Consider the following 26,274-nt stretch of genomic DNA (forward strand, 5'->3'; position numbering starts at 1 on the left):
TCTACGACAGAGGAAGCTTTCCGAACTTCCTTTCAATGTGCTGCTGGCTAGCTATATGTAATGTGTGCTCCGTAAAGCACAATTGGGAGTGATAGGGCACCCTATTGTGTTTTAGAAGCTGAGAAGAATTGGTTTACAATGACTCGGACATAATCCTGAACGACAGCCGACAGTAATAAAGCCAGCATCTACCTATAGACCATGGTGGCTCCGATTTAAAACAGACTGGTACCGGTGCAGGCCACAAGTTGGAGAAAGGTGTCAGTAGAGAACCTGTGCAAACCGCATTCTTGAGACGTCGTGCGGTTTCCCTGCTAGGTCTGCGGTTCCTATACAAGGAATTGGACCTCTCTCAACAGAGCTGCAGAGAGCGACCTCAAGGTTGAATATCGAGCTGCGAAATGTACCGACGATATTACCGACATCATGAGCGGCTGAACAAGGTGAACAAGTTGAGTTCATTTTGGCCGCTTCGTCTCTCGGTGGATCTCCTTTTGACTGTTTGAGTAACCTTACGAACGTTTCAATTACGAATACCCGTCAAAAGCAACAGTGCCAGCTCGAGATCCGCCTACGACTTTCAGGTCACGTCGTCTGCTGGCTATCCCTGTCAGTTCGCCCTCGTTAGTCTGCCGTTCACTTCAAGATGTATGATTGGAGCCAGCCCAACTTTTTTTGATACTCGCAGGCGCTGAGAAGAAAGCGCGAAAAGCGCGCCAGTAGCAGAGACCGAGCACATATAAGTCATCTGTTTGCTTTCAGCGGTCACAAACGCCAGAAATGAGGAATGCCAAGCTCTTGTGGGAAAAAAAGAAAGGAAGGAAGAAAAAAATCGAACTCATTTAGGAGAGCGGATGGCTGTGAAATTGAATTCACCGCATCGACCGGCGTTTCTTTTGAAAAAAAGTCACGACGGCGACAGAGGGCACGGCAAAAGGAATCCCGAGCTTCCATCTATACGTGGCTTGTGATTCAGTTTCGCCTAGCTGAGACCGCACACTGTCAACCCATACGCCCTGTTGGCCACACTGGCTGAGATTCGTGTTCGAAAAAATGTTTGTTTCTATGCGAAAGAGAATACCACTCGTTCAGTTCGTCTCCCTGTGGTCGTGGAGATAACGCGAATTCTCACTTGTCTTGTACGTAGCTTTCACAACACACTTGTTTGGCTGCGTGCGGAAAGAAAAACGCGCAAATACAACGCAATGTTGGAATCTAAATGCCGCGAAGCTTGTTTGAGCGAGCGCGGTATATAACAGCAACAGGGCGGATTACACGAGCTCAGCATCGTCGCGTGGAGCTATTAGATGTCTGTTGCACGATGACCGAACCGATGTGTGATGCTTGTCGAGGGAAGAATGTGGATGAGAGATGCATGCAGTCATAAGTGCGACACATACCTAAATACATTTAAGGCTTACACACCCCTTGTGTCACACTGGCACAGGGCCAATCTCGGCCAAGAATGGACACATTCCTAGTGGCACATACCCAGTAGTGTATACCGAGTGGTGCAGAGAGAGATGCAGAAATATAGGAAGACAGTGAAGTTAACAAACAAAAAAATCCGGTTTGCTACGAAAATCGGCGCATAAAATTCTGAGGCGGCATATGTCTCTACATAGTAGTTAAGCTCGCAGGCCCGTAGACCGCAGGTGGCGAACTAGCGCTGTCGCTGCCTTTAGCGCATCCGTCCATTGTGACCACTGTCCACAGTGGCCTGCTGTTCAGTATCTCTTGTGCGGTACAACGCACCGGCCTCTCCGTACAATAACGTGGGAAGATACATAGAAGATGTGCGATTGTCAGGTCAAATAAAACACACAATGACTATATCAAATAAAGAAGGTATGGTTTTAACCGCACTACGTGCACAATCTCGGGCCGCGGTTGTCGGCGTCGTGCTGGGTGGGTGCCGTCCGGAAGAACTTCATAATTGAGGTCACTCACTCGCCGAAGCACTTTGTAAGGGCCGAAGTACCGACTGAGAAGTTTTTTTCCGAAAGGCCTTTACGGCGGACGGGGGTCCAAACTAGCACTTGGTCACCCGGTTGGTACTCAACTTGTCGGTGGCGGAGGTTGTAGTGTCGCGCGTCAAAACACTGTTGTTTCCTGATGTTCACGCGGGCCAGTTGGCGTGCTTCCTCGGCACGTTGCACGAAACGCTCAGTGTCTTCATCAATATTGTCAGAATTGTCACATGGCTTCTAACATCGTCTGCACTTCACGACCGTAAACAAGAGCAAACGGCGTGAAGCGTGTGGTCTCTTGCGTAGCGGTGTTGTACGCAAACGTGACGTACGGTAGTACCTCGTCTCACGTCTTATGCTGCACGTCTATGTACATCGACAGCATGTCTGTCATTGTTTTGTTAAGCCTTTCGGTCCAGCCATTTGCTTGAGGGTGATAGGCAGTCGTCTTTCGGTGCGTGGTGGAACTCAGCTGAAAAACTTCTTCAAGCAGCCTTGCCGTAAACACCGCTCCTCGATCTGTGATGACACAGGACGGGGCGCCATGACGTAGTACGATGTTCTGTACGAAAAACTGTGCAACCTCAGAAGCTGTGCCTTTAGGAAGAGCCTTTGTTTCAGCATAGCGGGTTAAATAGTCCGTTGCGATGATTATCCACTTGTTTCCGGAAGTAGTCAACGGAAACGGGCCCAGGAGGTCCATGCCGACTTGATCGAAGGGCCGTCGAGGCGGCTCGATAGGATTCAGCAATCCCGCAGGCTTCACATTCGGCGACTTTCGGCGTTGGCATTCACGGCAGGCTTGGACGTATCGTTTAACACAAGTGGCGAGTTTGGACCAGTAGTGCGACTTCCGTACCCTGGCAAAGGTTCGAGTGAAACCCAAGTGGCCAGATTCAGGCTCGTCGTGGCATGCGAACAGGATTTCGTCACGAAGCTCTGCGGGTACGACCAAAAGATAGGTGTTGTTGGTGGAAGCAGAATTCTTTTTGTATAGGACGCCCTGTCGCAAACAAAACGACGACAAACCACGAGAAATTTGCCGGGGCAGAGTGACGTTGCGGCCTTCTAGATGTTCAATTATGGGGCGCAATTCACAGTCTGCTCGCTGCCGTGTCGATACGTCTGCCCCGCTTATGGTGCCGAGAAAAGCGCTGTCGTCTTCGATGTGTTGATCGGCAGATTCAACAGGTGCGCGCGAAAATGTGTCGGCATCGTCGTGTGTGCGGCCTGACTTGTGCACGATGGTCACATCGTATTCCTGCAGGCGCAGGCTCCACCGTGCCAGTCGTCCAGAAGGGTCCCTTAGGTTTGCCAGCCAGCATAAGGAGTGATGATCCGTCACGACCTTGAATGGGCGGCCATAGAGGTAAGGTCGAAACTTGGCAAGTGCCCATACGACGGCAAGACACTCTTTCTCCGTGGTAGTGTAATTGGACTCGGGTCGTGATAGGGTGCGACTGGCGTAAGCTATGACCCTTTCGTCGTTCTCCTGCCGCTGTACGAGCACCGCACCCAGACCGACATTACTGGCGTCGGTATGAATTTCTGTTTCGGTGTCCTCGTCGAAATGTCCAAGAACCGGGGGCGATGCCAGGCGATGTCGAAGCTCGGCGAAAGCTGCTTCTTGTTCAGAGCTCCACATGAACGGCGTGTCGTCTCTAGTGAGACGAGTAAGTGGTGCAGCAATTTTAGAGAAATTGCGTATAAAGCGCCGGTAGTATGCGCACAATCCCAGGAAGCGTCGAACGCTTTTCTTGTCTGTAGAAGTCGGAACAGCAGCTACAGCGGCAGTTTTCTCGGGATCGGGACGCACGCCTTCCGCCCTCACGACATGCCCAAGAAACATCAATTCTTCATAACCGAAGTGACATTTCTGAGGCTTTAACGTGAGGTTAGCCGATCGGATTGCCTCGAGCACTTGCCGCAGTCGCTTAAGATGTCCGGAGAAGCTGCCTGAAAATACGACCACATCATCCAGGTAGACGAGACAGGTTTGCCATTTTAGGTCAGCGAGCACCGTGTCCATCATCCGTTGGAAGGTTGCCGGAGCAGAGCACAACCCGAACGGAAGTACTCGGAACTCGTAAAGTCCATCCGGAGTGACAAAGGCTGTTTTCTCCCGGTCACGCTCGTCTACCTCAATTTGCCAGTACCCACTTTTCAAGTCAAGGGAGGAAAAATACTTGGCTCGCCGTAGCCGGTCAAGAGAGTCATCTATGCGCGGCAACGCATAAACGTCTTTCTTTGTGACGTTGTTGAGTTTTCTGTAATCAACACAGAAGCGGAGAGTGCCGTCCTTCTTCTTTACCAGGACAACCGGTGACGACCACGGACTGTTTGAAGGCTGGAGGAGGTACCGGAGTAGCCGTCGCAGGGTTAGTCCAGGTAGTAGCGGATGTAGCATCCATACCTGCCGACGTTATCGTTGTCCTCTCTGGTAGAGGCTCAAATTTACTCAGGGGCCAATCCCTGGATTCTCCGGCTGGCGCGATGTACTGGCGTGAGCTCCGTTAGCGATCTAGCGTTCCGGCTGCTAGGAGGGGTCTGTTGCATGGGTCGAGAATACCCAGCACCTCCACCAGAAAAATGTCACGTTTAATGAACAGGCGACTTCTAAAAGAGGCTGTTAAGGTAAGTCCGAGTCGTCAAAGGGGCAGCGCAGCACCGACAAAAGACCAAGGCGCTAGCTCGTGAACAAGACCGTCCTCGTCTTCTTCTGGGAGCAAGTGGCACAAGCGCGTGGCAATATGGTACCGCAAGCACGCCCGACCGGACTATTAGACAGTTTTAGTTACACGCACGTAGAGGCTTTGCGTACGTAGAGCTTCTACGTGTAAGCAGTGCCCATGCGCAGAACGTAGCGGCCGCGCGTTGGTCTCACGGACGTACGTGCGATTCGATTTTTTGCGTGCGTTTCTTGCGCACGTAGACAGATTCGCGCGGGGGTTTCGCGAGACCACGAAAAAGCGATAGCGTGCTGAGCACGCGCAGATGGCTTGCATGGAAACACGGCGACAGGATGACTGGTCATCTATTTCATTCCATGTCAACGATGACAGCAGATAACGCTTGCACAACACACTTCCGGGCATTGCGGAGACGATGACCGGCACGCATCAATGCACATCACTGGCTTGGCCGAAATACTCATCTTGAATTGAATTGGCTACCGCAGTGTTCATATTTCCCGATAGATGTAGCTACGTGGTGCGTCGCGTACGTGTAGCTAAACGCGTTTCAGATGGCGTGCACGTAAGGTACGTAGACTGTTCATGTTTGCGTACGTGAAGTCTCCACGTACGTGTAACTAAAACTGTCTATTATTCGCGTTACGTGACTCTCTAACACTACGGAGCAACCCTATCCTCCTCCAGTATAGGACTCCTCACTAGTTTGGGCAATTGCAAGCATACAAGTGCTGTGCCTATGACGCTGTGACGGTAGTGTCCGTAACGATGGGCGCCTAACAAAACAGCGGAAAATCCAAACGAAATCTCCCAAGCTCTTCTCGGAGGAGCCACTCGCCCCTCTAGTGTCATGACGTCCCACGCATGTGCTTTTGCATCACAGGCATGGCGTCTGCAGCGCACAAAGAGAAAGAGAAAATTGTGGTAGAATCATTGAAGATGATCGTCAATGTCAGCGATAGGTTTCTTGTTTGACCTGCTGCATATCCCCATACCATCCGGGAATCACAAAAACCTCACGGGCACATTAGTAGACACACGAAGTGGTAGTCTTACTGCTAACGACAATGATAAATGATACCATGACGCAGTATATGTTGTTGTAATCACAGCACCTCAGTTGAAACTGCGTAGCAACCCCCACTATATGCCCAGGGCCGCGATTTTGTAGCGATGCCTTATGACTTATTTTAGAATAGTCTTATCATCCACCGCTCACGGCCGGCTGATCCCGTTGATAACGCGAGCGGACCGTCGCTCTGACCACTGACAAAGCGCGATAAGCGCGAAAAGGCATTATTACTTTAAAGTCATCGCTACAATATACCGGCCCAGTATCCTGCCTGCAACTTCGTGGCAATCACTGTCCATCAAGCAGCCGCGCTCGACGCGGAGGTGTCTGTTGCGAATGGGGCGTTATTGATTTAATATATTTAAGGCTACACACCCCTTGTCTTACCTTGGCACACCCATTACGGGGGAGTGGCCAAGAATGGGCTCATACCGATATAACATACGCAGTACCGAAGTTGTCTCTTTGGGTACATAACCAGTGGCACATACTTAGCGACCCCAGTTGTCTACTAGGCCAGACAGCAGCCAGCAGCAAGTCGTCTATTCGGAAACATACTCAGTGGCCAATGTTGTCTGCGCGACAAGACAGCAGCCATTGGTATAGACAGTGGCCCATGTTGGTTCTCCTCCCATAATCGTCCAGAAACATACAAACCGTAAAGTCGGGGTAAGCGCCACATAAAGTCATCGCTTAAAAAAATAAGAAACAAAAGTAGTCGGCAGCAGTGCGAACAACTCGTGGATTCCTGTGAAACACGGCACGAAGAACCGCCCCTGGAAATGCGCCGCCCAGCAAATATAGAGAACCAAGAAAAAAGAGGAGACGGAGGTCGCGACTAAACGTCACGTGGGCTCTGCTTCCATAGGGTCAGGAGAGGAACGTCGCTTGCGGACGCTGGTGGAAACAATCGGAGAGTCTCTTATGCAGGCAAAGTCGCTCGCCGACTGACATCATGGTCTCGCAACATTTCATTGATTTGCTACTATACCAAACCCTTTATTTTTTAAATTCTTGCGGTAGAACGGTCCGTAGACGGCGCTTTACAACCAACATTTTCCACGGGGCCTGGTTAGAACTCACCTGCATTTCTCAAGCGGCAGTTAAGAAACTCCTTCATAAAAGAGCAACATCCTGATGGCTCAGACGTGCGCATCGATTGAAACCAAACACTGGTCTTTACTGGGTAACCGTGTCGAAGCCTTTGAAGTGAAGCTTGACGGCGCTCTTTGATAGTAGCTGGTCGTAGATACCGTCTCGCTGCAGGTCACAGCTGGCCGTGGTTTACCAGAATAAGTAATTCAAACTGGGCTGCCTGCTCTTAGTGGTCTCACTGTCATTCTTGGAGGACACGCCGGAATCAAGGAACCCAGATCTCCACAAACTGCACCGCGAATCGGTGTTTGCATAGTCATTTCGTCCGCCGCTCGTAGGGACCGTGCAGCTGCCGCATGGCTCTGGTGTGTGCATCGAACAGCGCAACTTTCTCGCAGGTATATGAAGGAAACGACACTTCTCAGATGTTCTGGGTGATCGGCGTCTTCTGGCGCGGTTTTGAAAAGTTTACATTATTTTAGTCTCTTGACGAACGCTGCTTGCCGTTTGTGTCCGTCTCGCCGATTTCAGCAGGTCTCAGCCTAATCGTGTTTCGGCCACGTCTTTGTTTTAATGGCACTAGTCATTATACAAATCACAAATTGATCTTCGCGTAGTACCTTCGGTTGAGGTCATTACAAAATGCCCGCTCAGCAGAAGAGAGAGAGAGAAAAAAAAGACTCGCTCTGGTGGAGTTTTATATCATCGGTTGCGAGTCAGGTGCTTTAACTACTGCGCCATGGCAGTTGCACTGAATTGACGCAATGAAGGGACGAAAGTATATGCTATGGCAGCTCGACGCACGCGCGGCGAGGAAGTTGACGCGCCATTTTGCGCACACTTCGAGCACGTCTACAGCATCATTTTATTGTGATAGCAATTATATGGACACTTCAACCGGATTTCTGCCGTCGCGTCGCCGTCGCCGTCGCCGTGAGGTTCCGTATAGATAAAATCTTCGCCGCGCGCCGTATGCCCGAGCGGAAGCGTGCGGGGACGCGCGCTATCACGGAGAGCGAACGCACTCAATCTCCCATGCGCAAGCAAGGAAGCGGGAAGACAGCGCCGGAGAGAGCGGGGGGGGGGGGGGGGGGGGGGCGGGGCGGTCACTTCTCCTTTGCCAACAACCGCGCTCGTCGCTCGCCCGCACCGTCTCTTATCTCTCCCACGCGCACGCAAGGAAGCGGGAAGCCAGCGCCGGAGGGAGCGGGGGGGGGGGGGGGGGGGCGCACTTCTACTCTGCCAACAACCGCGCTCGTCGCTCGCCCGCACCGTCTCTTATCTCCACACGGCTCTGACCTTTATGCACTGTGCATTCGCCGCTCAGTTTCTGTTGAAGCGATAGACCGCACGTACCTTGGCACGCGCTGCCCACGGGAAGCGCTTCTCATCAACACCACCGTTTCACAAGCGCCTTCTCGTGGTCATCGAGTCTCTTTTCATGTCGGTCTACTTACGCCGCAGCACACCTGCTTACTTAATGAGCTCATGTTTACAATTCATATTGCTACCAAAGCCGCTCACCTTACTTCGTATGACATTGCTGTGTTGCTATCGCATTCATTGCCTCGCCCTTAGGGCAAAACTGTGACATTTTTTTTGAAGTATTGGAACGCTATGCGCGACAGTAAAATGGCAGATTTGTGTGTGTGCGCGTGCTCGTGCGTCTGTGCGCGTGTGTGTGTGTGCGTGTGTGTGCGTGTGTGTGCGTATGTGCGCGCGTGCGTGTGTGTGTGTGTGCGTGTGTCTTTTTGTGTGCGTGTGTGTATGCGTGCGTGCGTGCGTGCGTGCGCGCGCGCGCGTGTGTGTGTGTGTGTGTGTGTGTGTGTGTGTGTGTGTGTGTGTGTGTGTGTGTGTGTGTGTGTGTGTGTGTGTGTGTGTGTGTGTGTGTGTGTGTGTGTGTGTGTGTGTGTGTGTGTGTGTGTGCGCGCGCGCTCGCGCACTGCGTGCAGCCAGACTTCTCCTTGTGGTAGGCAAAGTAGATTTCTTGTGAAGTAGGCAAGTAAGTTTCAGTTTAAAAAGTCACCAAAAACTGTCAAAGCTTTAAAACCACGGGAAAACACGTTGATTCTGCTATGTATTTCTCCCCTGTAGTGTCGTCTGCCATTGTCGAAGTCTCCGCCGCTAGTGGCGCTGTTCGTTAAGACGCTGTGGCGCCGCAGGACGGGCGCCTGTAATAAACATTTCCTCTGTCTAATGTACTTCGTAAAATTGTGGAAACCTTTTGCATAATCTGCATGCAAAACGTCTATGGAATGCGTGCTTAAACCAAGGCATAAATTGGCTGTGAAGCGCGCTTGCCCCTGTCGTACACATGCAACTTACGCGCGGCGGTTTGCACAGCTTTCATTTGAGCGCATGCTGCCAGACGAGCAGTTTCTTGCTGCCTCGATATCGCTGTACAATGAGAATGACGTATACCTGTGCTGTTGGTAATAACTGCGCGCACAAGCAGTTGCCGTCGTTCTCCAGCAGGACAACCGCTGAGGGGCCAGGTGGAGTAGTTAATTAGAAGCTGCGCTATGTACTGAACAGGAAAAAGCGGTGGTATCGATGTCCAGCCCGTACGGGAACGCAGGCTCAAAAGCAAACTCTCTCAAACTAGCAGCCTCCGGCAAGCGATGCGAACACGACGGCAAGCTTTTACGCGAAAGAAAAAAAAAGAAATATGCTGATTTGGTATACCCTTAGTTTCCCTACGCAACTGCACCAGTGTGAAGGTACGGACAATGCCGGACTAATTTAAATGACTCCATTCAGCAAATATTTTTTTCCTGCGTGCTCTGTTTTCGTAACAAACGTTCGCGCCACCAGCCAGCGCACGAGAGAATGTTTGCGAAGGAGCGAGTGAGTGTGAACGGATGCTATCCTTGGGCGCCGCTAACGAGGTTCATTAGCGTCCGCATTACGAATGGGCACGCCATGCAAATCGCGTTGAACCTGGTGGGAAAGGAGCGGACCGCCCCGACTGCGCGCGTCGGCAAACGGTGTGCTGGGAACACGGTCGAAGCGTGCTGCGCTCTCAGCGTTACGGTATCGAGGAACTAAGGCCTCGTTACGGCACAGCGTACAACTTCAACCTAAACACATGAGCCACAAGTTGATTTCCCCCCTCCCAACTACTTGCTGGCAATGACGCGAATTCAGGGCACAGGCAAACATTCGCAGGCCCGAGGATAATGTTGTCTTCCAGTGCGTCCAATTTTAATGAACAAGTGTCTAAATTTTGTTCATTATGGTACAGGTGCGGCACAGCGCAAGTGTGATACTGCGTTAAGGTAACGTCAGATCTGGTGAAGCTACAGTCCCGTAACGAGCTGCCCATTTGCAATAGCAATGGCGTCAGTGACAGGACATGGTGGTTAGCTGGCTCGGTAAACACGCGATGACGTCAAGAGTGTCGGTATGGATGCCTTCCGTGCACATAGGCGTTGGTGCTCTATAACCTAGAGTCATCAATCTAAAAAAAAAGGCAGTGAAGCTCTCACAGCGGTTTCTCCTCATAACAAAATATAACAAGTGTGATTGGTTGATTGGTTGATTGATTGATTGATTGATTGATTGATTGATTGATTGATTGATTGATTGATTGATTGATTGATTGATTGATTGATTGATTGATTGACTGACTGACTGACTGACTGACTGACTGACTGACTGACTGACTGACTGACTGACTGACTGACTGACTGATTTTTAGAGCGCGTCGCCGTGATAGCGCGCGTCTGCCGGTGGGCTGGGGAAAAAGTCTTAGTGTGCGGGGCTTCTCCAATGTGTAGGAATTAGGCCATCGCTGCGGAACAAAGTATATTTTCCAAGTCTAAACACACAAGCCGCAAGTTAATATATCCCCTCCCTTGTTCTGACATTGGCGCAAATTCAAGGCATGCACAAACATGTACTGACCCTACAGAAATATAATTTTCAAATGCGTGCGAACTGCTTCATGTGTCCGGTGTCTTTTTTTTTTTTCTGCTGTCTCTGGCTATCACAGTAAAAGCTCATTCCAGCATCACTAAACAATTCGCCCGAATAGCCACCCTCATTGGGTTTCATGTCCAAAAGCAATGCCTGTGCGACATGCCGTGTCGGAGCAATCCGGAATAATTTTGACCGTGTAGTGTCCTTTACCGTGTACCGAGAGCGTGTCGCGCGGGCGCTTTTTCATTCCGCCCCCACCGAAATGCCCGTATCGGCGGGGCCAGTAATCGAACACGTTACCATCGTGCTCATCAGCTGAACTTTGTCTGAGCCACCACCGCGGCGGCGGGTGATGCGAATTCGCGAAGTTCTTGCTCTACAGAGGCCTTCTGTGCGTATAGTGTGCCTGGGGCACTCGACGAGCAGAAGGGAGTGGCCTCTGTTCGTCAGTTTCTTACAGAGCTCAAGCGCTGATTTCCGCAATGACAACACACAAGAGTCACAACAAAAATACACGAGTCAGAACACGCATTCGACGTAGCATAAGAAGAAGCGACACAGCGGAGTTTTGTTGCCTTTTGATTTGTGCGCACTCGTTCTGGAAGAAACAAGAAAGGAAAAAAAATAAAAGGTGATATTAACGTATATTTCGCAGTGCCCACGCTCGGCTCTCTTAAACGGAACATTTCAACTCGCTTGAACGCTGGGGGGAGAGAGAGAGTGAGCCGGGCGGGAAGGGTTGCAGGACGGGTGCGGACCCATGCAACCGAGGCCGCCGAGTGCGCGATCGCCAAGGCGCGGTGCATCCGAGCTTTCGCGCACCATTGTTGCTACGCGCGAAGACGCGGCTTCTCAACTCCGTTGTCGGGGCGCGTTGAAGGATGGCTTTCTGAAAGAACCGCGGCCCCATCTCTCAAAGATGGGGCGCAGCCGTGAAGTGGCGGAAATAAAAGGGCGGAGAACGAAACCAGCGAGCGAGGGTGGCGCGCGCGTTCGGCGGCGCGCGAAGACTTCGGGCCGCAGCACTCGAGCTTTGAAGCGCACCAACTGCGAGAACTCGTGCATCGAGCCGTTAACTTATGTGCGCGACCGAGACAGTGTATATACACGCTCCGTTCCCTAGAAGCGTGGTGGCGCGCTTTATTATTACTCCTTTTTTTTTTTCTGTAGTACCCATCACACGATCTGCTTTTTCGAGGTAACTGCTCCGCCCCGAGCCGCTTCCTCTGTATCGCCCGCGATCGCTGCTGATGGAAAAAAAAAACTCCCGAAGAGAAAGTGAGACGAGAGACGCGCGAAAAAAGAAAATGCTCTTCCTTCAGCGAGAGGATGGCGTTGGAAAAAATAAAGAGGGGGGGGGGGGGGGGGGGGATAGAAAAGACCAACGAAAACTTTTTTCGTTTGCTGTCTTCGTTTTTCTTCTCCCCCTTTAAGCCATTGTTGTCTCAAGAAAAGCGAGTCTGTCAGAAACTATCTCGCATTTCTCAACTTTCGATATCGTGATTTTCCTCCCCTCTCTTTGTGTATATTTTCAGAGGAATATAATGATTCTGAGTTTGAAGGAAGAGCTTCCGGCTGCAAAAGGGGCACATGTAGTGTCATGAGACAGCTCTGACATGCCCCCGGTTGATTTGTGATTGCTCTTTTGACATCAGGACTTCGCCTTTTCATGAAACTTTGTACACTTTTGTACACAGCCCAGCCACTAGAACTCATTAGTGGCGCACAAAGCCTCTCGAACTCGTGTACAGCTCATTAACAGTTGTTGGTGGTTCTTGGAATCCTCGCGTACGAACTTAGTTGTGGTGGCGTGAACGGACGTGTAACTGTAAGTGTAACGGACGTTTCAGCCCATAGCTGATTCGCTGCCCGAATGCGTTTTGCTCGGATCTATTAATCTCCCCTTCCTCCCTATGTAAGGTAACTACTCGAACGTGCGTTTGGTGTGCACTGTCAAGACCTTGGTAACATCGGTCATAAATTTTTAGAATGTCCTGAATTTGGCGAAGAACCGAAAGTGGTTATAGATGGACTGAAGCGCAAGATGGTGCCACAAACAAGCTCAAGTGACATGCTGTTACCTCGTAGGCACTGGATATTTAGGTGACAGATGCTTCGGCTCCTCCTAAAGTTTCTCCGTCATACTGAGTTAGAGTGTGAATGATGAGCCGTGTGCTGGGTCGACATGTAATGTATGGCGCGCAGCCTGTTCCGACCCGGTTCAAATCTATCCTCGTTATTAGTATCTTCTTTTGTTACCAGATGTCCTCGTGTTACGAAACGTAATGTGACGAGCTTTAGACCCTACCGCTCAGAGCCTACCTGGCATCGGAAGTATTGCTATTGTGCCCATTTGATTTCTGTTACCCACGTAAGCTATTCGCTTGCTTTGACAGTCATCTTCGATGGCTTCTGCAACAATTTTTACAGCGTAAGCTGTTATGGCTTCATTCCAATAGCCGTTTTGGTTCGCGGTGGTGTCCGCCGCCGCCTCTGACCGTAACCGCTATCGCCGGAAATGCGAAAAAAAGGACCCAGTTCCCGCCGGGATCGAACCCGTGCCCGCTGCGTGGGAGTCAGATACTCTACCACTGAACCACGCAAGCGCTTGCTGTCAGGCAGCGGAAAAATGCCCCATAAACGCGCCCTATAGGCAGGCGCGCAGGCGCAGACGACGAGATGCGATTGAGACGAGGCGCCCAATCAACGCGATCCCGAGCCTCCGCCAGTATGGTGGCGCCATCTAGTTAAGGTGCCTGCAAACGCCGCGTGCCCGACATGTAAGTTGCATATAGCGGTTGCATGCTGCATGTAACTGGACTTGGTTAACTCAAGCAGGCTAGGTGACTATTCGTCACCATCCCGTTTTGAAGATTCCGATAAACAATCATGATCATCATCAACAACAACAACAACAACAACGTACCGTGCCACTAGTCAAGGGATGTGAGATATGCGCCACGTATTCTGGATACCTCTTCGGTACACGTTATGGCGTCTCCTCGCAAGGTACAAACCGCTGCTGAAGAAGCGAATCGTAGAGCTACGTGCGCGGATACAACCAGGCATCATCGGGCTCAGCAGACTTCTGTGCGGAGAGCATTATAAGCCGCAGCTCGACGTCGACACCGGGCGGACAGTTCAGATCGTTCTCGTCAAAACCAGGCGAAGAGACTTTGCCGCGAAGACCCTGTTGTGCGTGGTGCCGAAATTGGAGCTACTCTTGACCCGCTCCACCAGCTTACGCTGTGACTGTGCTGCGTGTGACGCGCGCAAGCCTGTGACTTTTTTATTACTCAGGTTACACCGTATGATAGCGGGGCAGCAAAACTGCATTCTAATGTCCAGAAAACGAATATGAAGCCAGCTGCGGGTGGACGCAACCGTGCAGAAATTGCCGGCAATTGCTCCTCCCGAGCGTTAAGATATTCATCACAATCAGAGCACTGTACCAAGTAATTATCAATGTCACTAAGAGCGAGGCAGTACATGTATACGACGATGACGCGATATGGCGTGTATTGCAACGCAACGTTGGAGTTTGTACTGACCTCGTGCGAATCTGATAAAGGAGCGCGGCTTCAATTCTGTGAACTCCGTCTGTCACAAAACGTTTGCGCAGGGGATCGAGATCACAGCAAGCGGATTAAGACAACATTTCGGCGCTCTTCTTACGTCCTGAGGAGCCCTCCTTCGCTGACCTGCCTACACTCCTATGCTGTGAGAGGTAGACTGTGAGCAGTCTGGATGCCTGCTACACCAATATGTGAGGGTTGCAACTGAAAAACCATTGTAGAAACAGTGCTTCGTAATTCCTTAACTGCGCGTAATGAACGCTGAGTGCACTTGTCAAGGGGCAATCCTTGTTGAAGTAACAAGCGCAGCCTTGCTGTTTGAAAAGCGAACAACACGTTGCGGCCGGCAAGACTTCACATGCCGAATTCTCAACGCTTTTCCTTCGTAAGTGCCCTTTGCCACTGGCCGGCCGCCTTCGCATTTAATAGTATGTCTACGCCATCTGAACTGGCTGAAATATTGTCTTACGAAAAATTCTAGCGTAAGAACCTTTTGTGAGTACGGGCCCAGTTTCCGCGAGGCGGCTTCATGGAAACACTTTCGTATGCCGGAGAAGACTCGACGCGATCAAGTTTGGAAACCCATACATGGTACCTTAGGAATCGTAAGCAGATATGCCGCTTCGCTATCTCCATTCGCCTTGTCAGCGGAAGCGTTGGGGATAAATTATAATAGTCGTACATTCTGTCAAGGTGTAGAGCATCAGAGATCCCGCTTCCGCCACAAGTGTAAGGCGCTCGGTTGCTAAATTTGGAAAATTTTTAAATGACGTTGTACAGTCTCGTATGACCACGGAGACCCAGGCGTGATCGTTCACTGGGAAAATGTAGACCAAGCACGCAGAGAGTGATGAGTGCCTCAAAGGTGCGAGATTCAGTCAGCCTCCTAAATCTCGGGAGTATAGAGCTCTCCCTGAACAAGTGCCGTTAAGCCGGCACCGCTCCTGAGCATTTCTCGCTGCGCTGGTCAAGAGAGTCTACCAGCCTGCAGCAAGGAAGTGCACCGGCTCGACACGCCCTACCGCTTTCTCAGATCGACCACATAAAGTTTACACGAATAAATAAATAAATAAATAAATAAATAAATAAATAAATAAATAAATAAATAAATAAATAAATAAATGTGTTTCCAACTCGACAAGTCAAAGACACTCGACTCTATTGAGTTCGTGTAAATACCGCTTTTCACTTGCACACTCTCTAGCTCGCTCACGTCCTGTTTTCAGGAGCTGAGACTACGCAGCCAGCCTCCCGACTAGAAGCTACCATAACTGGATACGTACTTCACTCTCAACTTCGTTACAACTGGCAGATAACCTGAACAATGATGCTTTGGTGCGAGTGGACGCATGTAGTGCTGACTACCATCTCACACTGTTAGAATATGCAGCTTTTCCCTGTCCCTGTTGATGTTTAGTCAGATAGATACTTACCGTTTACCGCTAAGCGTTGATAGAGTAGACAGTTTTAGTTTAGCGTGGTTACCGGAATAGCGGGCGTACCGGAATAGCGGGATCGAAGTGCGCATGCGCAGAACGCTAACCGACCCATACCGTTTACCGTGCGCACGCTATTTCTCAGAGTTAACGTTACCGTGTTAGCGTGGTGTACGTAGTGTACGTAAAACATGGCGGCGGTCCCGGTCGCCCGCTTCGAACTGAATTTGGCGTTGTTTTTGTAGAATTCACTTTGTTCGTAGCAAATGACTGCGTAAACGGCTTTTCCTTAGTCTCATGCCGCTTCGCCGAGAGAGTGTTATGGCTAATCTTGAGGAATTTTCGAGATCGCTTCTCGTTTCGAACGCGCCTAAGCCTAACGAGAGAAATTTTTTCTTGTGTAATACACCTCCAACTGGTTATTTAAGGAAATAAAGTGAACAGCACAGCTAACAAAAACGTCGCGAGCGCATTGGCGTCAGAAAGGATTGGATTGGATTCGAAATGCAACCTCGCTGGCTATCACGTGGCGTTCAACAAGTCGACGTTTCATTTTCCACTCGATAAAATGGACCGCTAACGCATTACAAGCACCCGTATAGATACTTAATGAACAAATAAGTTATATATATTCGTCTTACTTTGTAAAAGTGACAAAACGTTCTTTTTTATTTTGTTTCACTACGCTGAATTTGGCCAGAGGGCGCTGCCACTACGAAAGGTCCGCTCCGCTACGCTACACGCGTAACTAAAACGTGAAAATCGCCCGCCGCTCCGCTGTGGCTTAGCGGGGCAACTCGGAGCGGAGCGGACCGTAAAGACGCTCAACTAAAACACTCTAGTTTTAGTTTAGCGTGGTTACCGGAATAGCGGGCGTACCGGAATAGCGGGATCGAAGTGCGCATGCGCAGAACGCTAACCGACCCATACCGTTTACCGTGCGCACGCTATTTCTCAGAGTTAACGTTACCGTGTTAGCGTGGTGTACGTAGTGTACGTAAAACATGGCGGCGGTCCCGGTCGCCCGCTTCGAACTGAATTTGGCGTTGTTTTTGTAGAATTCACTTTGTTCGTAGCAAATGACTGCGTAAACGGCTTTTCCTTAGTCTCATGCCGCTTCGCCGAGCGAGTGTTATGGCTAATCTTGAGGAATTTTTGAGATCGCTTCTCGTTTCGAACGCGCCTAAGCCTAACGAGAGAAATTTTTTCTGAGATGCGAGCGCCATCTGTCGCTAAAGTCGGGAGATAGGCGCGACGACGGCATATGGCCTCTGAGATGGGAGGATTTCGGAGGCTATGGTAGACAGCTTGTACTGCTTGTCTGTTTCGTTGCAGATCGACGGACATGTGAAGTAAAAATACAACGCGCTCCTGGCTTCCATTGCGCTGCCTATCGCACTTTCCGGACGCACACACACATAGAATTAGGTGCCCTGTGTATGCGAAATTCAAAGCGTAATGGAATAGCGTCCCGCACGTAAACTACGCTATCACGCTATACTAAAACTCTCTTTCTGCAAAGTTCGTTTGCGGAACGGTAACGCTATTTCCCGTAACCCCGCTATTACGCTAACGCTAAACTAAAACTGTCTTCTTTACGTTTCTTCGTCGCCTGTGTTGTGCAGGAGTGTTCGTTTCTTTCTTATCGTTTTGTTTCTCTCAAAGTGTCTTTTCGCCTCGAGTGTGTAGGACAGCTGGGGGAATCTCAGGCGGGGCACCACCCGTTTCGCCTTAGGGTCCGGCTGGGTGACCGCGTTGTCGGCCGTCTTTGTACTTGGCGGCAGATGCCCCGTCTTCCGATTCCCCAAGCTGTTCGGTAAATGCTTCCCAACTCTTTTGTGCACTTTCTCTTTCTAGACACCGACAGTTGTTCTTCGCTCTGGCTCTTCAAAAGCCCAACGGCTGTCTCGGTAGTTTTCTGTGTATTGTTACTTTGCTTTGAGTCATAATTGTTTAGGGGGACTGCTGTCACCAAGTTTCAACCCGGCAAAGCCCGCCCACGATTGGTTGTTCGTATTTAAATCTGTGTGGCCTGATTGGTTCCGGTCAGCGAGGAATTCTGATTGGTGTTTTGTTTGCTCTCTGGCGGGGTGTTGGAACGCTTCCGGAGGCCCCGGCGGGAGTTCGCGCCGGAGACACCAAGGGAGCAGGTCGCAGCGTGCTCAGATGTCATAGTTGTGTAATGTGCAAGTATCTAAAAGTGTAATTCAAGTAACTAAAGTTCAAATAAACCAAATCAGGAAAATGTCTATGCATCTCCGGTGTGATCGCCTCATCTCTCCGGTGCGGAACAAGTAGCGACAACATTCTACGCTACAATAGCTTGCCAGCGTGTCTGGCTTAGCGCCACAAAGAACAGGTAGCGCCGTATTTAGAGACGCGGTGCAGTCGTTTCAAACAGCAGCACTCTGTCAGCTCCGTGAATGTATACCGCAAGAGTGCGACGAGCGTGTCCGAGGCGGACGCGTGCAAAATGCATACGGCACCGCGTTTTTTTTTTTTTTTTCGCACAACACTTTCGCTCTTTACAAGCCGAAACAAAGACGTTCCCGGGTACTTTGAGAGAGCGCCGGGCTCACGCCGACACCTCGCGGCCACCGTTTGCCCGCCGCGGCGGCGGAGTTCTTCCAAGTTCCTGCAGTCCCGCGTTACGTATGGCGACAGCCAGACGACCGTTCTTTCTCTTTAAGAACTCGCGAGGTGCGCGAACTCAAGTGCTCCCCCTCGTAACACGACCCTGCGCGCAGAAATAAGGAGAAAGAATTTCTTTGCGCGTCCGTGTGTGTACGAGTGGAAGCGACAAAACGCGGTGCACGCCTCTGCGCACATCTGCGTATAGTGAATTTGGAGGGCCCCGGTGTGCGTACTCTGGTCGAGTGCGAAAGAGAGAGAGCGAACGAGGCAAGCAAGCGACGGGGCTCGAAGCGCAGCCGCGTTCCTCGGTTGATTGATTTACAAGTGCGGCACAACCGCACGTCGCCTTTGCGGTGTTCGCGGACGACAGCCCGCTCCCTCCGCTGTATCCGCGCGCCCGTCTCCGTCTCGACGACCCGCGTGGGAGCGCTTGCGACGCGAATGACCACTCAGCGGCCGCCATAAATCTGGACGACCGGCCTGCCCGTGCACCGCTCGGGAGCGTGTGCAGCACCGAGACGAGGGGAAATAAAAGTTTGCATGCAGATATAGGCAAAGAAGAAGAGAAAAGTGATGGGCCGAAGCCGCCGCTGTATAAAGTGAACGCGCCCGCCGAGTAGCACTGCGCACATGTGGCGCCGGTCGTATATCTGGCGCCGGCTCGCTGGTGCACTGCTACCCGAGCTTCTTTGTTGTCGCCCTCGTGGGAAGAAGAAATGATCGTCGTTTGGGACAAGTTGAGCCCGCCACACTCGGACGTAACTTTGAGTGCGCGCGTACGCCGTCGCAGAGCAGATCCCCGTGCGGCTCGCTGAGTAACCCTGCAGCCGCTCGATCCTGAGGGGCCGCTGCGCAACGAAGCGTTTGAAGATGAAGCTTTCTTCCCCAAGGTACAGAGGTGTCATCCTCTATTTTTGACGGCGAGTTTACGAGTGCGCGTTGCTGACGTTTTGACGCGAACAGTTGGCTTTGTTTGCGTGAGTAGTCTTTTGGGGGGATTAAAGAAAATAATTGTCTGCTTCCGTGTACTCCCTCACCGCGAGGAAAGTACTCTCCAGGGCAGCGCAAACCTGTAAGAGACAGTCAAAAAGTAACTGTATTTTCTCATTAGCATAGCTGTCGTGACGAACGAACTGCTTGGCGAATACGAACGCAGAGCCAGGTGGAGCGGAGAGCAATACGTGGGAGCACACTTTGTCACATATGTCTAGATTGAAGAAGTTCCGAACGGCACCGACAGAGGTAAAGATTACGTTCACGGTGTTCTGGAAGAAGCCTGTATAATCGAAAGTTATGTGTCTAATTGTTGCGTGTCAACAGTTTGCCATGTTTTGACATTTTGGACAATGAATTGAGCCTGCCAAAAGACCTAAACGCTGCATTTTGCGCACCTCGGTTGTCTTAGCAGCAGCAGCAGCAGAATGCGCTCTCTCCCTCTCTCTCTTTCCTCACCCCTTTATCCCTTTCCCCAGTTCAGGGTAGCAAACTGGACGTGCCTCTGGTTAACCTCCCTGCTTTTACTCTCTTGTATTTCTCTCTCTCTCTCTCTCAGAATGCACAGTTGCACACGGCATGAACGACTGCGGGAAAAAGGCCTACATGGTGGCTTGAACATATGCATATCGTATAGCGCACTCCCTAGAATTGGCACTGGCCAACTTTCGTTTGTTCGGAACACAGGGGAACTCTTGACGGGAAGGGGTCCAGTATTAACGGGCTCAAGTCAACGGTGCATTTCCGATATTCAGTATCACCCGCAATATTTTTAGCGTCTTTGGCACCTGCGTGTGGCAGAAGTGCTGGTGCACATTTCTTGAAGGTGTGTAAGACCGTGGTCACCCGCCGTGGTGGCTCAGTCAGCTAAGGCATGGCGCTGCTGAGCACGAGATCGCGGGATCGAATCCCGGCCGCGGCGGCCGCACACGGGCAAAAACGCCCGTGTGCTTGCGCGCTAGTGCACGTTAAAGAACCCCAAGTGGTCAGAATTAATCCGGAGCCCTCCACTACGGCGTGCCTCATAATCAGAACTGGTTTTGGCACGTAAAACCCCAGAAAGAAAGAAGAACCGTGGTCAAGATGTGATGTATTGTTTTTATCTTGCGACTATTCCTAAGAATATTGTTCAGGCGTCGCAGTCCACCGTCCATCGAGGAGTCGAGGCCCAGGAAAAGCGACGTCTGGCGGGCTCCTGACCTCAGGCGCCTATGTTTTCATTGCGGAGAGGCTGGCCACGTCTACAGGATGTGCCCCTATCGACGCGTGGGCCTCCGCGGGTTCCCTCCAGGTGCACCTCACCCACGACCTGGTCAGCGCCCGATGGAGATAGAGAACTTCATCGCCAGTCGTGACAGTTCATTCGAGCAGCGAAGGCACGAGCCCCGTTCTGCATCGCCTGCTCGATACCGATCGCCAAGTCCCTCATTTCATCGAGACGCTCGTAGACGTCGTTCACCCAGCCCTGCAAACCCGGAAAACTGAGTCCAGCGACCTCCGGAGGTGAGGCCGCTGACGCCGAGCGCATCGAATATCCTCAATCACGACGACAACGCCGACAACGCACCGACGTTCAGTCACACTCAGGTGCCCAAAGGCAAGTGGTCACTTCGGACATACTGGTTACCATAGACGACGAAGAAGTCATGGCATTAATTGACACTGGTGCGGACAGCTAGATTATGAGCAGAGATCTTGCGTCAAAGCTCAAGATAGTTGTTACACAGTGGGCTGGGTCGCAGGTACGTACTGCTGGAGGGCATCTACTGATTCCCGTGGGCAGATTCACCGCTCGGGTAAATATTCGAGGATTTACGCACGTCGGGGACTTCATTAATCTGCCCAGCTGCTCGAGGGACTTGATACTCGGCATGGACTTTCTACAGGCGAATGGAGCCATAATTAACCTGGAAAAACCAAGCCTGACGTTCTATACAGCAAAAGTCATAGCATGTGACGCTGGCGACGAGAATCACACCGAAAACGCCTTGCGCATCGCCGAAGACAGCATAACGCCAAGAAGCAGTCTGCTGACCCTGGTAACGTGCGACGCATTCGACGGCGCTGAGGGAATCGCCGAGGCAAACATTCCGTTAATGCTTGAGCGGAACATCTGCATTGCACGGGACCTCGTTCAGCTTCAGCACAGATGCTCATTAGTCCTGCTGACAAACTTCAGCAACGAATATCAGCACTTACCACGAGGCACAGCTGTCGCCTTCCTCCATGAACCTGCTGCCTTCACTGATGTCACCTCGCTAGAAACTGCTTCCCTTAATTCATCGAAAGAGGTCAACCTGAGCGATCGCACTGAGATTAACTCTGGCTTATCGGAACGACAGAAACAGCAGCTACTGGACCTTGTCAATGACTTCTCTGGCTGCTTCTCTACCGAGTGTAAAGTACGGCGCACCTCCGTTACGAAGCATCGCATTCCTACGGATGAGTCAGCACGCCCCGTTCGTCAGCATCCTTACCGCGTTGCTCCTACGGAAAGGGAGGTGATAAGGCGCCAGGTTCAAGACATGTTAAATTATGACGTGATTCAGCCGTCCATAAGTCCTTGGGCGTCAGCCGTCGTTTTAGTTAAAAAGAAGGACAATACACTAGGCTTCTGCGTAGACTACAGACGGCTGAACAGTGTCGCCAAACGCGACGTTTATCCCCTGCCACGGATCGATGACGCTCTGGATCGTCTACGCCACACCCAATTTTTCACCTCGTTGGATCTTAAGTCTGGGTACTGGCAGATCGAAGTAGATGAGCGTGACCGCGAAAAAACGGCATTTGTGACTCCTGATGGATTATATGAATTTAAAGTCCTCCCATTCGGCCTGTGTTCCGCACCTGCCACATTTCAGCGGATGATGGACGCTGTTCTCTCTGGACAGAAATGGCAGACGTGCTTAGTCTACTTAGACGACGTTGTGGTGTTTTCAAGAACGTTTGATGAACATCTAGAACGACTCAGGAATGTACTCCTCGCAATCAGCAAAGCAAACCTGACTATCAAGCCTGAGAAATGTCATTTTGGCTTTCAGGAGCTAAAGTTTCTCGGACACGTAGTCAGCCCCCGCGGTATTCGGCCAGACCCCGAGAAGCTAGCTGCCGTCGCCGAATTCCCGTGTCCAACAGACAAGAAGGCAGTTCAGTGATTCTTAGGTCTCTGCGCTTACTACCGTCGTTTTGTCGAAGGATTTTCAAGGATCGCCGAACCATTAACGAGACCAACACGCCAGGATGTACCCTTCGAGTGGACGGAAGAACAACACGAAGCCTTTACAGAATTGCGGAAGCGACTGCAAACAGCCCCCGTACTCGCGCATTTCGACGACAAGGCTGACACAGAAATCCACACAGACGCCAGCAACGTGGGGCTCGGTGCTATACTCGTTCAGTGGCAAGACGGCGCCGAACGAGTACTAGCCTACGCGAGCCGCACTCTCACAAAGGCGGGAGTCAACTATTCCACGACTGAAAAGGAGTGTCTAGCTGTCGTTTGGGCCATCGGCAAGTTCGGACCCTACCTTTACGGCCGCCCTTTTCGCGTAGTATGTGACCACCACTCACTGTGTTGGCTTGCGAGTCTTAGGGACCCATTAGGCCGCCTCGCTCGTTGGAGCCGCCGCCTTCAGGAGTACGACGTCACAGTGGTATATCGATCCGGACAGGAGCACGGCGACGCTGACTGCCTCTCACGTGCACCGATACCTTGCAAGCCCAGTGACTTAGAACAAGATTTCCCCGTTTCTTGGTGTAGTAGACACTGTCGAGATGGCTGACCTCCAACGTGCAGACAGTACATTGCTTCTCCTCATCAGATAGCTTCAGGGAGCCGACGTTGTTGTTCCACGACCGATGTCACGAGGTCTGACTTCTTACTGCCTCTGGAACGACGTGCTCTACAAAAAATCACAGCATATCCACGAGGTGAATGATGATGATGAGGCGAAGCTCCGGAGGGATCATCGGTTAACCGTGAATACTCCCAGTAATTCGCCCAGTATATGATCAAGTAAACACGTCAGAAACAGTGTGTGTATATATACAATACGTTTTATTTTCTTAGACGCTTCTTCTTAGATGCTTGGATTGCGGAGTCCCTTCATTACCACGGCTTTGTGGTTCGTTAAATGAAAGGATAACGGTTATTCTATAGGTCTCAATGGGAAGTTAGAGAAGACAAGATCTATGCAAGTCCCCCTAATTGTCGTGGGTTTCTTATAGTCTAAGGAGACACACGTGAGTCCATGTTTTGCTGCCATGTGTTGTATGAGCCACTCGTTAGTTCGTTCTGTAATGTCCACATTGAAATCTCCGACCAACACAAAGGGTCCTTGTTTGTAGTTGTCGTGGTCGAACAACGCCGCGTCAACGAACGCCTTGATATGCCCGTTCGACAAATTTGGTGCAAGATACATCGTCATGATAATGCACCCATCCAAGTTATTGGCAGCATATTCACCATTGTGGCTCTGAGTCGTGGGTAGTAATTTTAGATCTTGCGCATTTTCTGTTTGCTTTACGTACGCGGCCACACCACCAGCAGGACGGTCTGCATCATCTATGCAAACGACAGGAACGTATCCTTTGATGTAGAGTCTCTTGGTGTTCCTGGTCTCGTTGTAGATCATAAGCACGGCGATGACATTACCCCGAGCCTGGTCGTTCTTGATTCCGGACACCGTGATGAGATTATTGGAAAACCACATTCTGTCGCATACATCGCAGCTGTGGCCGAACGTAACGTCGAGGAAGTCCCGCTTGAAACCCGCGTCGGCACCTTGGGACCGAGCTCGCTTGGTGCGTTTTGTGGCCACTTCACGAGCTCTCACAGCCTCGGGATCTGCCTGTCGATACGCACGCTTTTGCGCCGATTCCCTGTTCCTTACATTTTGAAGATCCGCTTCGCGCCGCAGCGGTGCCACTTCTGCCTCTCGTTCTCGCACTACGGGGTCTTCGCGCCGCCGCCGCGCCGCCTGTCGTGAAGCCGCGGCCTCGCGGGCTCTCACCGCGGGATTCTGCCTGCGAGCGCGCGCCGCCGCCGCCTTCCGTGCTCTCCGCTCCGCAGCCTTGTCTTCCATCCGGCGACTCCGAGCGGAAGAGAAAGCGCGCCAAGAGCGAGCACCTTTTATTATAATACCCCTAGCGGTAACCCGTCGCACTACATTGTAGGTTTTCTCATCAACTATACGAAAAACTAGCGCCATCTAGTGACATTATATACACTTATATATAGAAAGATCGACACTTGCGCCATCTAGTGAACACTTCATAAAACTACAGGGGGCTACATACTACATCGGAGGAAGGACAGACGCACGCCCTAAGGAGCTTCGCCCCCCCAAAAAAACTTCGAAAACAGCCAAGAAACGTTCCTTCTTGTCGTCCCAGGTTCAGTGATCGCCAGACAGAAGACGACGAAGGGCGCAGGTGGGCGCGCGTTCTCTTGAGTGTCGGCCATCATTAAAGAAGGAGTTCTCTTTCGGCGCGCCCCGATTAATTATCTTCGTGACAATATATATATAGTGCTTACTTATTGACAGTGCTTCGCACAACGCAACACCGAAAAATCGGGAATAGACCGCAATGTGCACTTGCGCCACACTTAATGCAAATTATCAAATTGCTTGGTTCTCACGAATCGCAGAGTACCACTTGCTGAAACACCGACAGGCGTCTTTTCTTGACGTTTACTGCATCGTGCTCACACCACAGTACACCACTGCGGGCCGATGAAAGGCCTGTTTTCGGCCTTTCATCGCGCTGAGGCTTGTTCGGGATGCTTATTCCTTTTTTCTGTCCGAGCGTACTCCTTGTAAACAATTTCGGTTTCTCTAGGAGCACTACTGGAAATGTGCTCATGTTTACCCGTTGGAAAGCGTCGTAAGCGAGAAACTGACATCTGCTGCGCACTGCGGCGACGCGCGGCTACAAGGCGCGGGTAGCATTATCACCGCCCAGCACGCGCGCGCTTTAGAACCGCTATATTGTCGTAATGATGCCGCTAAGGGCATTATGGTTCACTGAGCTGAACGTCTGTCTTGGAATTCAGATGTCAGGCTTTACATCCCTGCTGAGCGTGATGCAAGGCTTGTATACTATTAGAGCAATAGCTGCTAAGGGTAGGTTAGATAGATTTTGGGGCTTATGCAGCAGGTATCGTCACCGCGTTTATCATAATTTTACCTTTACGAAAGTCATTAGAAAGCTTCACTTGTGCCCAACCACGAATCAATCTCATGTCCGCGGTGAGTAAGCCGTCGTACCGTCGTGCCATCGTCGTGCTTTAGTACTCGTCGTCGTCCCGTCAACGTCGTCTTCGTTGTTGGCGTTACTGTAACCGTCGTTGTTGTTGTTGTCAGGCTAGCTATCGCTGTATTGAGTTAAACTGAAGGCATTCCCTTTGAGTTACCCTCTACAGTTATTGTTTTTTATGAGACCTGATCCTCGCCGAACCTTCGACAGATGGGGAAGATCTGCTAGATGACCGCATACCAAATATCGCTGTTAAAAGAACAAAGATTGGAAAAGAGGATGTATACTGTCAGGATAACGCTTAAATACGAATATTAATAACCAAGAACCAACCCTGACGAAGCCTTCCTAAACACGAAGCTCTGGCAAAGGTATAGGTGTCACAAAGCCCCATAAGGTAGTTCCTATAACGATCCCCGTTAAAGAAGCAGTGAAGGTCTATAGTGGAACTCGTATTTTCTTCTACATCAAGGAAATATCGCAAATTCCAGAGAAGAGGAGAAACGGTGTTGGTGTTACGATGCTAATATCACATTAAAACGCAATAAGCGCTCTATTTTAAGGACTGCGAGTATTTCTTATCACTTTCGGATGGTTTATTTCCGGCGTTTGTTTAATGCATTCTTTGTT

The 26,274-nt window shown here is 50.9% G+C and overlaps 1 protein-coding gene across 2 annotated transcripts in view; it reads left to right on the forward strand.

Moving 5' to 3' along the window:
- The window catches only part of LOC119436344 (lysosomal alpha-mannosidase), a 615,486-nt gene that overhangs the window by 526,293 nt on the left and 62,919 nt on the right, over positions 1-26,274 (forward strand). The gene's annotated exons all lie outside the window — the stretch shown is intronic.

This window comes from Dermacentor silvarum, chromosome 1, assembly GCF_013339745.2.
Source record: "Dermacentor silvarum isolate Dsil-2018 chromosome 1, BIME_Dsil_1.4, whole genome shotgun sequence".
NCBI lineage: Eukaryota > Metazoa > Arthropoda > Arachnida > Ixodida > Ixodidae > Dermacentor > Dermacentor silvarum.